The sequence below is a fragment of the Pinus tabuliformis genome, chromosome X (genome assembly GCF_031772625.1).
Source record: "Pinus tabuliformis cultivar Carrire ecotype Pingquan chromosome X, CPIR1, whole genome shotgun sequence".
Classification (NCBI taxonomy): domain Eukaryota; kingdom Viridiplantae; phylum Streptophyta; class Pinopsida; order Pinales; family Pinaceae; genus Pinus; species Pinus tabuliformis.
The window spans coordinates 459,219,613-459,233,814 of NC_142308.1; positions in this window are offsets into that span (position 1 = coordinate 459,219,613).

Sequence of the window (14,202 nt, forward strand, 5' to 3'; positions counted from 1 at the left end):
GGATACTTTGATAAAATTGTATCAGGGCACTTCTGTGCAAAGGAAGATGCTATTGGAGAATCAGTTGCGGTCATATCAGATGCATAAGGGGGAGTAGATAGATCTATACTGTTGGCATTATGATTCAGGTGTTGTCCTTGATGGCAAACCCATTCAGGTGATAAATCAAGAAGGACGCAGGAAATATGTTCAGCAAGTGCGTCCCCGCAGGTATACCATACAGAACCCGCGTCCAGGGACGCCGGCCAGCCGTTCAGGAGGTGCGTCCGCCCAGTGCACACATTTCAAGGCAGAGAAAAGCACGTGGGGGTTTCTTGCGTGGTATCTAGCCGTCGCTTTTGTGTTTCTATGGTGTCGGCTCGTGGTATTGTTCCATGTTTTGGGGAGAAGCTTGCCTATATAAAGCAAAGGAGTTCATTTGGATTAAGCATCATCTTGGTTGAATATCTTTTGGTGAGATCTAGTCTAGATCTATGAGGGCGAATCTTCTAATGGACTGTGATCTCTATGGCGCATGATCAGATCTGTGGATCTGAGTGGTTGGGTTGGTTCTGAAGTCCTCATATCTTTTATATCTGAAGGGACGCAGGTTCAGTGAAGGGCAAGTGCGCCGGGACGCAGTACAGTAAAGGCTCAGGTGCGTCTCTGAAGCAAAGGACGCGGCGCGACTGTGTTATTGGGTGCGTCTCTGAAGCAAAAGACGCGGCGCGATAGTGTTTTGGGGTGCGCCGGTCGCAGCAAAGCATAGAGGAACAGTGCGTCTGCACGCAGAACAGCGGAGGGTAGACTGCGTCCAGTCGCAGGCCACAGAAAGAAAATATGCGTCCCTGTCTTAAGATGATCCGTTGACTGTATATTTCTGTTCATAAGGTGTTCTGGGTTATTTCTGTAATTACTGATCTGATATCTGTAGTGGACTGTATCTGTTATATACTTGTTGATCATTTGATTCTTCATGAAAAGAAGTAGGGGGTTGTAGCTCCCTTCCAGGAGAAACTGGAAAACGAGAGAGAGTTGTAGCTCTCTGCAGGTTGCAGCCTGCGTGCTGGTAAAGGACTGCACCAGTACAAAATCATTGTAAAAGAATTTCTTGAAAGAAGATAGAGACATATTGCAGCAGGTGGTTTTCTCCCGCATTGGGTTTCCACCTTACATCTTGTGTTCTTTGGTGTGACTGTCTATTTTCTTTATTCAAGCTCATTATTTTATGGTACTGATATGCAAGAATAATTCAAAAGATCAAATAAGGAAGATTTGGTAAATTGCTTAATAATACTGATTCACCCCCCCCTCTCAGTATTATTTCCAACAATTGGTATCAGAGCAGGTCCTTCAGAAAAGCTTGATCGCTTGAAGGTAGATCGTTCATCATGAGCAATTACGAGAGAGAAGCATCAATCAGGCCACCAGTTTTTGATGGGACAAACTTCAATTATTGGAAGGTAAGAGTTACTGCATATCTTCAATCTCTTGGTACTGAAGTTTGGGACATTGTAGAAACAGGCTATGCTTTTCCTTCAGCTACTCCTACAGATCCAGCTGAGAAAAAGAAGTATGAAACAAATGCAAAAGCAGTCAGTACTCTATTAGGAAGTATATCCCAAACAGAATTCATGAAGGTAATGCACTTCAAATCAGCAAAAGAAATATGGGACAAAATGATCACAAGCTATGAAGGAGATGAACAGGTAAAACAAGCTAAACTTCAAACTCTCAGGATTCAATATGAGACTCTCAAGATGTATAATGATGAAAGTGTGGCTAATTATTTTCTTCGGGTAGATGAGATTGTTAATTGTATGAAAAATTTGGGTGAAGAAGTAAAGGAGTCCATAGTAGTTCAAAAGATTCTAAGATCATTATCCCCCAAGTTTGAATCCAAAGTATCTGCAATAGAAGAAAAAGAAAATCTTCGTGTTCTTACTATGTCTCAGCTACATGGAATTCTAACTGCTTATGAAATGAGAAAGGGAGGACCATCAGACAGAAGGGAGGCTGTTTTTAAAGCATCAGGCAAAGAAGATTACTATGAAGCAAGCCATGATCCAGAAGAAGAGGAAGAAGAATCAAATTTTGTCAGAAATCTTCAAAGAGGTTCTGGAAGGTTCAGAGGTAAGCTACCTTTCAAATGCTTTGCTTGTGGAAGAGTAGGTCATTATGCTGCAAAATGCTCTTATAAGGATAAAGGAAAGGAACCAGTTAGATGGAACAAGAAACAAAGCGCAAATAAGAAAAGCTACTACACCCATGAAGATAGTGATGGCTTATCAAACAGTGATGAAGATGAACAAGGTAATAAATATAGGTTGTTAATGGCATTTGAAGATGATGATTATGAGGATGCTGTAGATGTGGATAACCTTTATGATGAAATTACTAGACTCAAGAGATGCATAGAAGAAAAGAACATGATTATTGATACTCTACAATTCCAAATTGATGAAAAGGAAAAACATCTTGAAAAATTAGAAGGTGAAATTGTTGGTCTTAGAAAAGAAATTGAGAAAACAAAAACTATTAATCTCAAGTTTGTCAAAGGATCTGAAACTTTGGATGAGATTATCAGTGTGCAGCGGTCTCCACTAAATAAGACAGGTTTGCGCTATAATGGAGAAACTTCTCAAGCATCCACTTCAAAAAGTTATCTTGATGCAGCAAGAAGAAATGAGCAAGAGCACAAGGAAGATCATCAGGTAAAGCAGGGACAAATGTCAAACAGAAACTATCAGGGGCAATCCAGCTTAAGGGTGAACAAAAGCCACAACTAGCCACAGGTAAAATCTTCTCAATTTGGTTCAAGAATAGATGAAAATAGAAATTACAATCAGTTGGCTGGTAGATCCAATAATCGCAGAAGCTTCTTCAATGGACAATGCTTTTCTTGCCATAACTTTGGTCACAAAGCAGCTCAATGTGTTGCGTATAAAACAATCATGACTAGGGAAGCTCAAAAACAAAGAAGTTTGACAGGGATTACAAAAAGGACCTATAACAACTTTTCAGCTCTTGAAAATGAAGTTGAATGTTCTATTTGCAATAATTTTGGACATAAAGACTTTGAATGCAGAAGCAGGTTTCCGGAAAGAAAGGTACAAGAGCAGAAAAAGGAACAAGCCTCAGGCACCAAAACATGGAGAATAAAGGAACCTCAAACAGAAAGATGTGGGATAGCATTTTATGCAGAAGGACAAGAAAATCTATGGTACATTGACAGTGGATGTTCGAAGCATATGACAGGTGATAAAGAAAAACTTGAGTCTTATTCTAATTTAGAAAAGGGAAAGAAAGTCTCTTTTGGAAATGATACTCCTGCAACTATAAAAGGAAAAGGTATTGCTCCTTTAAAAGAAGATGTTAAGGCTGGAAATGTTTTGTTTGTTGATGGATTGAAGCATAATCTACTAAGTGTCAGCCAGATGTGTGATCAAAGAACCGAGGTTATATTCAGATCAAATGGATGCCTTGTTCGTGATCTTGATACAGGTAAAACAGTTCTCAAAGGAAAAAGAACTCCAAATAATCTATACATATTTGATGAAGGACAACAACAATGCTATCTAAGCAAGGATGAAGAGCACTGGCTATGGCATCGAAGGTTGGGACATCTAAGCTTCTCACAAATAAGGAAAGCTTGCAAATATCAGGCAGTTCGCGATCTTCCAGATATCAAAATTCCTGACAACACCATATGCAGATCATGTCAGTTTGGAAAACAAACCAGAACTAACTTTCCAGAGAAAGAAGGATCAGCCAGCATGCCTCTTGAGCTAGTACATACAGATGTATGTGGACCATTCAGAAAAAGAACACCTAGAGGAGAGGAATACTTGATATTATTTATTGACGATTTCTCCAGGTTTGTTTGGTTAGGACTTATGAAGCACAAAGATGAAGCATTCGAAAAATTCAAATCCTTCAAAGCCTTGGTTGAAAATGAATCAGGTCACAAAATTAAGTGCCTCAGATCTGACAGAGGTGGGGAATTTACTTCAAATGAATTTTTCGATTTCTGTGATGAACATGGGATAAGGAGAGAATTTTCTACAGCTAGAACTCCTCAGCAAAATGGAGTAGTTGAAAGAATGAACAGAACAATCCAGCAAATGGCTCGTGCTATGCTTGATGAATCAGGAACCCCTGCAACCTTCTGGGGTGAAGCTGCACATGCGGCGGTTATTATTCTCAACAAGACAAATGCCAGAGTGAACAGCACTCAAACTCCTCATGAGCTCTGGAGTGGTAAAACTCCTTCGGTAAAGCACTTCAAAATCTTTGGGAGCAAATGCTATATCAAGAATACTGAGGAGCAGCTTGGTAAACTTGATCCTAGAGCAGATGAAGGTATTCTTCTTGGCTACTCTCCACATAGCAAAGCATACAAATGCTACAATAAAAGACTTGGCAAAATTGTTGACAGCATTGATGTAGTGGTTGATGAGAAGGGATACATTCCTAGGCAAATACATCGTGAAGACATCGAAGAAGATGAAAGCCACCCTCAAAGACAGAATGATGAAGAAGAAGAACCGCAAGAAGAATCTCAAGAAGAACCTCACGAAGAAGCAGAAGAACGAATAAGAATAGAAGAAAAGACTCCATCCAGATATGTTCAAAAGAACCATCCAGAATCTCAGATCATGGGACAGAAAGAAGCAGGTATACAAACTAGAAGAACAGTTGCAGAAGCTTCAAGTTATTTGGCATTACTCTCCTCTACTGAACCACAAAATGTGAAAGAGGCATGCAAAGATGAATGTTGGGTGAAAGCAATGGATGAAGAACTTGAGCAAATCGAAAAGAACAACACTTGGGAGCTGGTTCCTAGACCAAAGGATAAGAATGTTATCGAAACAAAATGGGTCTTCAAAAATAAATTGAATGAAAATGGAGAAGTAATTAGAAACAAAGCCAGACTTGTTTGTAAAGGATATGCACAGCAAGAAGGAATAGACTTTGAAGAAACTTTTGCTCCTGTTGCAAGACTTGAGGCCATCCGAATGTTCCTTGCTCTCTCAAGTTCTCAGAATTTCAAAGTATTTCAAATGGACGTAAAATCAGCCTTTCTGAATGGAGACTTGGAAGAAGAAGTGTACATTGAACAGCCAGATGGTTTCATTCTTGGAAATGATCCAAATCTTGTATGCCGATTGAAAAAGGCTCTCTATGGTCTCAAACAAGCCCCAAGGGCTTGGTACTACCGGTTGGACAAATATCTTCATCAACAAGGTTTTTCAAAAGGTTCAACAGATAGCAATCTATATATAAAAATTGAAAATGACAAATTGCTAATACTTGTTGTGTATGTAGATGACATTATTTTTGGCAGCAATGAAGAAGCTATGAGTCAAAGCTTTGCCTCAGTCATGCAGAAAGAATTTGAAATGTCCTTGCTAGGAGAACTGACATACTTTCTTGGTTTGCAAATCCAACAAAAGGAAGGAGGAATCCTTTTATCTCAAACCAAGTATCTCAAGCAGATTTTGAAGAAATATGGCATGGAAGATGCAAAACCAGTATGTACACCCATGGTCACAGGATGCAGTCTCAGTGCAAATGATGAATCTGCAGCAGTACATCAACCAACCTACAGATCTATGATTGGAAGTTTACTATATTTAACAGGTACCCGACCAGACATCATGCATGCAGTTGGAATAGTTGGAAGATTTCAGGCAAATCCGAAGGAGACTCATCTTCAAGCAGTGAAGAGAATTTTCAAATATCTTCAAGGGACTCAAAATTATGGCTTATGGTATCCTAGAGATACAGATCTTACTCTTCATGCCTATACAGATGCAGATTGGGCCGGAAGCGTGGATGACAGGAAAAGCACAAGTGGTGGTGCGTTCTTTATGGGTCCCAGACTGGTCTCTTGGTTCAGCAAGAAACAGAGTTCAATTGCCTTGTCTACAGCTGAAGCAGAATATGTTGCTGCTGCATCTTGTTGCACCCAACTCCTTTGGATGATGCAGACTTTGCAGGATTATCAAATCACTTGTACACCTCCAATCTCTATCTTATGTGACAACACAAGTGCAATCAGCATCTCAAAGAATCCGGTTATGCATTCAAAAACCAAGCACATACCAATCAAGTACCATTTTCTCCGGGAACAAGTACTTGAACAGAAGGTCAAGTTGGAGTATGTTCCTTCTAAGGAACAAGTTGCTGATATTTTCACCAAACCATTGCCCAGGGACACTTTTGAATACCTCAGGCAAAAGCTGGGGGTTGTTGATGCATCATCTTACTGTTGATCATCTTCCTATTGGTGGTATAGGCTCAGGGGGAGCACATAATGCATTGTTGGCATTATGGAGAAGGAGATCTTGGAAATAGCTGCAATATGTCTCTATCTCCTTCATGATGGATTTCTGGTTACAGATCTGGAGATGCACGAGCATAGGGGGAGCATACCCTTTGCTCTTGATGTCAAAGGGGGAGAATGAAGCTGAAGATTATGTGGTTGCCATCAAGTCCAAAGGGGGAGATTGTTGGCATTATGATTCAGGTGTTGTCCTTGATGGCAAACCCATTCAGGTGATAAATCAAGAAGGACGCAGGAAATATGTTCAGCAAGTGCGTCCCCGCAGGTATACCATACAGAACCCGCGTCCAGGGACGCCAGCCAGCCGTTCAGGAGGTGCGTCTGCCCAGTGCACACATTTCAAGGCAGAGAAAAGCACGTGGGGGTTTCTTGCGTGGTATCTAGCCGTCGCTTTTGTGTTTCTATGGTGTCGGCTCATGGTATTGTTCCATGTTTTGGGGAGAAGCTTGCCTATATAAAGCAAAGGAGTTCATTTGGATTAAGCATCATCTTGGTTGAATATCTTTTGGTGAGATCTAGTCCAGATCTATGAGGGCGAATCTTCTAATGGACTGTGATCTCTATGGCGCATGATCAGATCTGTGGATCTGAGTGGTTGGGTTGGTTTTGAAGTCCTCATATCTTTTATATCTGAAGGGACGCAGGTTCAGTGAAGGGCAAGTGCGCCGGGACGCAGTACAGTAAAGGCTCAGGTGCGTCTCTGAAGCAAAGGACGCGGCGCGACTGTGTTATTGGGTGCGTCTATGAAGCAAAAGACGCGGCGCGATAGTGTTTCGGGGTGCGCCGGTCGCAGCAAAGCATAGAGGAACAGTGCGTCTGCACGCAGAACAGCGGAGGGTAGACTGCGTCCAGTCGCAGGCCACAGAAAGAAAATATGCGTCCCTGTCTTAAGATGATCTGTTGACTGTATATTTCTGTTCATACGGTGTTCTGGGTTATTTCTGTAATTACTGATCTGATATCTGTAGTGGACTGTATCTGTTATATACTTGTTGATCATTTGATTCTTCATGAAAAGAAGTAGGGGGTTGTAGCTCCCTTCCAGGAGAAACTGGAAAACGAGAGAGAGTTGTAGCTCTCTGCAGGTTGCAGCCTGCGTGCTGGTAAAGGACTGCACCAGTACAAAATCATTGTAAAAGAATTTCTTGAAAGAAGATAGAGACATATTGCAGCAGGTGGTTTTCTCCCGCATTGGGTTTCCACCTTACATCTTGTGTTCTTTGGTGTGACTGTCTATTTTCTTTATTCAAGCTCATTATTTTATGGTACTGATATGCAAGAATAATTCAAAAGATCAAATAAGGAAGATTTGGTAAATTGCTTAATAATACTGATTCACCCCCCCCTCTCAGTATTATTTCCAACATATACCTCCTCATATTGCAGGAGATTCGTGACCAACTTCCTTCCATAGGGGCCACACCTGATCAAGATTTTATGGTGAGGGCCGCCCTGAATGCAATCTCCGAGGAGTGGGAGAGATTTGTCCAAGGCATTTTAGGCAGAGCTTCTCTTTCAGGATGGGAAGAGATGTGGGAAGCTCTTCGCCAAGAAGAGATCAGACACTTGACCAAGGCGGGGAGTAGTGGAAAAGTGTTGAAAATGGCAACAAGAAATGCTAAAAATAGAAGTGCTAAAAAGAGCACTGCTATAAATAGAAGTTTGGGTACCAATGTTGGATTGGGCAACAGGGAATGAAAAATGGAAGTGCTAAAAATAGAATTGCTATTTTTAGTAGTTCATGATGGATTCCTATTTTAGTCAATCCCTGGACTAAACATAGGAAGTAAAATTAGAATTTGAACTTAATAGCTGTTTGAAAATAAATTAATTAATTCTCCATGAGTTAATTAGTTGTGAAAAATAAAACATGAAGTCTATGTGAGGACATGCAACAATTTCTCTATTAATCGAGGAATTTATCCATCAGTTAAAGAGATAAGGATGAGTTCTAATTTGAGTTGTAATTAGTTGGCTCAGTTAACTGAGTCAAGTCCAGTTAGATTGATTTAAACAGTTTGTTTAAATTAATGTGAGTTCAGTTAGTTAATGCATGCTTGCATATAGCTGTTGCACTTCAGATAACTGAAGATTCTTTCATGAATAACTCATGCATGTTAGTTCAGACAGATACCCAGTTGAGATCAGAGAAGGGACAATGTACTATCAGTTGGATGAATATTTTTCCTATAAAGGAAGCTCATCCATGATGAGGATTTATCTCCTTCAGGACTACGTAGTTGGATCAGAGGTTAGTGAGTGTGTGAAGAGGCAAATTCACACAAGTGGCTGCACTGGACCCCAATCAGAATTGTGCAAAGAAATAGGAGGCTTGGAGGGAAGACTAGAGGTTAGATAGAGGCCTTTGACTATCTATGATTAGCAGAGGTATTGCAGAGAGAGCGGGATAGCTTTTGAGCTGATTCTTTTTGTAATACTGGCTATATTTCCACTTGTATGATAATACAGAGTTTGGGTTTTAGGCTGAGGCTTTCCCTAGGTTATATCTTCTGTGTTATGTATGATTTATTTCCCTTATCAGTTATATGTGTTCTTATTGATGTTGCTCATGTTTGATTAAGCTTCCGCTAAATTGGTTGTAGAAGTAGATCAAGTATTTTGATTTAGTCTATTGCATTATCAGGTGATCTACAGGTGGGAATTTCTAAAAAAAGGAGGTCTAATCAAGAAAAAGGAAGAGGAGGATGTGACTCTATCATCTGCGTGATAGAAAGGAAAGAGGAAGAAGAAGGATATCTCCAAGGTGAAGTGCCTCCATTGTGGGGAGCTGGGTCATTATGCATCCAGTGTCCCAGGATGAAGAACAAGGGAGAGGCTTCTGACACCAAGGCAACTTCGGCTAAGGCAGAGAAAGAAGTCGAGACTGATGACGACTGTGCCATGAGTGCTCATGCACCTCTCAAGAAGAGGTGGGGTGAGATCGAGTTGTAGTCAAGAGGGCTACAGAAGATGAGGGGCAGGATCCTTGAGGTACCCAAAATATTGGATCATATCCGGCTATGGGAGCCCTGAATGATAGTAGTAGGATGACGAATTTTGATAGAAGCAAGATGCGATGGAGCGACAAGGCAGTGCTAGAGTGAAGAGGTTTGTAGCAGCGCAGTGGGGGTTGCAGTAGTGCGAGAGTCCGAAAGGTGTTTGTAGTAGTGAAAGAGGCACAATGGAGGTTGCATCAGTGCGAGAGGCACAGAGGTGTCTACAATAGCGCAGAGGCAGCAGAGGGAGCACATGATAGCAACAGAGGTAGCTTTAGCATCATGAGGCTTCTGGATTGACAAGGATGTGAGTATTTGGGTAGATCAGTTACTCACTTCTCAGTAACTGAGTTTCAGTGCAATAGTTAGTAGTGGCAGTGCTATGGGCAACATGGGCAGCATTTTAAGAGGAAGATGCAATATAGATGTAGCAGTGGCAGTGGCAGAGCCATGGGAAGCAGTACAGGAAGCAACAGTGTAGTGGATGTTGGGAAGCAAGTCCAGCAACAACACAGGTACGGGTGCGGAAGGATCAATGTGATGTTCAACGGTGGAACATTACTAGAGCACATTCCTCGCTAAGAAGGAGTGTTTATTTTTGGTAGCATCGGATGTGCTCTAGCCATGAAAATTGGTGGAGAGGCTAAAGCATATCTCCACAACCCAGAAATGTTTTGGGGAAATTCCACCCAGTTAGAGAGATATTAAAATAATTAATATTTTTAATGGGGTTCCTAAGTCTAAACTTAGGAAAATTAAAATATTAATGGGTATTAATATAAAACTGGGTGAGAAGGTTCTAAATGACATGGATCAAGCCAAATATAATCTTAGCCGTTAATTAGAGACCTTATCTTGACCGTTGAATACTCAATAGGAAAAGTATAAAAGGAGGCTTGAGGGTCAGTTGGAGACACACCAAGGTTGATCAGTCGGTTCGATTTTCTGGAGCGGGGTTTGCTGAGAAAATTCGAACAAGTGATCTAAGTTGTAGTGAGGGGTAGTGAGTACATAGTAGATAGGTAGAGATAGTGCTAAAGGGCCAGCATATTGACTGAGGAGGCTACGCAGAGGCAGCGGGAGCGACGCAGAGGCAGTTAGAGACTGCGCAGAGGCTGAGGGACCAGCGTGGGTGACGCAGAAGGCCAGAGAGATGACGAAGAGAGGCAAAGGGCTGACACAGGGGGTTCCAGAGCTACAGAAAGGCTAGAAAGGCTGACACAGAGCCTTGGAGAAGCGTCGGAAGGATTTTCATGGGGAAAACTAATGCTGAGAAGCTGAATATGTGCTTCCGAGAAGAGGTATTACTGGTATGTAGAAATCTCTATTGGGTGAGCCAGTCTGGCACCCTATTTGTACTCAAGAAATCTGCATAATAATAAAACCCTCAGAATTGTTGTACCGATTTTCCCACATTGGGTTTTTCCGAGGACGATTGTCCAAAAATAGCAATGTCCCTTGTGTGTTTGTCTTGTATTTCAGTTGCTAATCTGTATATGAGTTAGGGCAGTATTTGTGTTTATTTTCGATATTTATATGTATAAATAACTTGTTAACGGAATAAACAAGTAGGAGAGATAAACCAGATAATGCAGTAGGATTTCTAACATGTCAGACTTAGAAATTCCAACAACAAGGTCCTCCTTGCAAGATTTGATGAGCTTCTCATCACCTATCAGTATAAGATCATCTACATAAAGTACAATGATCAACAACTTACCTTCCACCACTATGTGATACAGGTTCGCATCCGCTTCACTCTTCGTGAAGCCCAACCCAGTGAAGTAGCTATCTATCCTAGTGTACCAAGCACGAGGTACTTGCTTCAGCCCATACAACGCTCTCTTGAGTTGACACACATGTGACTCATGATCCAAGCTTTCAAAAACTTCGGGTTGCTCTATGTACACCTCTTCCTTAATCATGCCATTGAGGAAGGCAATCTTCACATCCATTTGATGGATCTTACAACCCATCTGTGCTGATAATGCCAAAATAGATCTGATTGATGAGTACCTTGCAACAGGAGCAAATGTCTCATCATAGTAAATCCCCTCTACCTGTGAAAAGCCACGAGCCACAAATATGGCTTTATGCTTCTCCAAACTACCATATGTAGCTTTCTTTACCTTGTAAAGCCAACGGGATCTCATAACTGACTTGTCCTCCAGTCTCGGGACCACGTCCCAAACATTGTTTTGAACTATGGAGTCATACTTCTCCACCATCGCATCAACCCAAACCGGCTGCTACACTGCTTCCTGAAAGGAAGATGGCTCTGTCACAACACATGCACCAATAAGTGCCATGTATCCAGTATACCTCTCTGTTGACCTCCTCTTTCTGCGCTGAGAAGAGGGTGCTCCCACATTCTCCCGTGCATCATCCAATAATCTATCAGCCTCTCTAGTGCGATTTCTTCCCTCTCTGGAAGATTCTGCCTAAGTTGATGTCTCCACTCTCTTAACCTCTTCATGTGGCTACTCCACATAAATATGAGGCCCCTCAACCTTAGGAGCTAAAATCTCCTCATCTGCATGTAGCTCAAGCTCCCTCTCAAGGGATACCAGCATGGCCTTCTCCTTATCGAACTTGATATCCCTACGAACCACTGTCATTTGACTGGTCAACATGTACACCCGATAGTTGTGGGGTGTGTCAGTGTACCCCACAAAGATCCCCAACTTTGTTGTGGGCTCAAGATTCTTCTATTCATCTTTGGTCACATGGCAATAAACCGAAGACCAAAAAATCCCGAAGTGACCAACATCTGGCCTCTTACCGGAATAAACCTCCTCTGGTGTCTTCATCTCAAGTATCCGATGTGGGCTACGGTTCTAAACATAAACCATTGTGTTGCATGCCTCAGACCACAAGTGTATCGGTAGGCCTTGATCATGCAATATCGCCCTTGCTTCCCCTACTATGCTCATGTTCTTCCTCTCGGCAACCCCATTTTGTTGAGGGTTATGAGGTTCCGTCAACTCTCATTTAATCCCTTCCATTGCATAGAAGTTCTTAAACTCATTGGAGACATACTCACTATTGTTATCACTCCGTAGAGCTTTAACCTTCTTCCCATACTCTTTCTCTACCAATGCTTTGAACTCACAAAACCTTGTGAAAGTTTGATCCTTTTTCTGCATAAAAAATACCCAGCATTTATGAGAATATTCATCAACAAATATAAGATAATACCTATGTTTGGCTATGGATGCTGTTGAGAATGGTCCACACACATCTGAATGGAATCTCTCTAGAATAGACTCTACTCGAATCTCTCTGTCTCCAAAGGAATACTTGGTGTATTTTCCTAAGGTACAACCCTTGCATGTATCAACTTGCTCAAGCGTACCTTTGGGAAGACCTGTAGAGGTTTGTTGCAATATCTTCAAAGCCCCATGATGCAAGTGGCCCAATCACCTGTGCCACAACTCGCCGACATCTCGGCTCAACATCTTTTCCACTTTTGAACTCAAAGCAGCAAAATCCGCAAACTCTATATTATAGATTATGAACTTGAATCCCTATCTTCTTTACTTGACTCGTGGCTATGTTTCAAAGTAATGCCTTTCCTTTCGAAAAGATCACATCATAGCCTCTATCCTCAAGCATGGCTATGAATACCAAGTTCTTCGTCAGTATGGATACATGCATAACATTCTTCAAGGTGAGTGGAGCTGCGTGCTCCCTCCGAAAAGTAATAGTGCCCACACCAGTAATACTATACTTACCGTCAACACCCATCTCGATATGCATCTTGAGATCTTTCTCCTCCAGTTAACTGAATAAATCTTTGTCGCCATTCATGTGGAAAGAAGCTCCACCGTATAAGTACCAGAAACTTCCCATCATTCAAGACACCATGCATGCAATGAGGGAAAAATCCAATTTTAATTGGGAGGCCAAAGCCTCACCCGCCTCTCCTCCTGAGGACTTCTCATTGGACTTCTTCAATGCACAATTTGTAGCAAAGTGCCCCATCTTGTGACAATGAAAGAATTTAACTTTCGTCATGTCCTTCTTCTTACCTTCATGATAAGAATCTGATTTGAAATGGGAAAGTTTACCTTTCCCCTTCCTCACCTTAATCGCTAAGGCACAGTTCTCTTCATCATCATTCTTTGATGAAGAGCCATCCCTGGTGTTCCTCCTGATCTCATCCTGCATCAAATCCAACCATAGTTGTCCCCAATCTGGCAGCTTCTCCTGACCATTGATAGAGTCCTGATAATTATGCCAACTCTTTGGGAGTCTAAGAAGAGAAAGGCTCACCATATCCTCCTTGGCAACCATGATTCCAACACTTCCAAATTCATCCCGACATTAGGTGAACTTGGTCAAGTATTTTGGAATTGTCTCACCTTTCTCCATCTTGATTTTACGAAGTTTATCCTTAAGTGCCAACTTCCTTTGATCACTTCCATTCTGATACAAGTCCGTCAATGTTTTCCACATAGCATGTGGGGTTTCCTTTCCATGGAGACTTGAGACAATATGATCTCGAACTCCCTCAAGAATTATCTGCCTTGCCTTTGCCACACACTTCTTCCACTCATCCATGTTTTGTGCATCAATGGTTGCTGGCTTAGAAATTACTTGTTCAACAAATTCCTTAAAGCCATTGTCCTTTAGCACAACCTCCATATTGTCCCTCCAGGCTATGAAATTCAAGTTTCCTTTGAAGGCATACTCAAGCCTCAACCCATGGAACATCATCTGCTGATCCTGAAGTATGTATTGCAAATTCGACTTTCACCTGTAACACAGAGAATCAAAACTTTGAAATCTCCTCTAAAGAGCTGATTTTAAATCAAAGATATCTCCCTCATCCGAACTCCGATTCGGCTGATTTTTGTTTTTTGAATTTGGGTATCT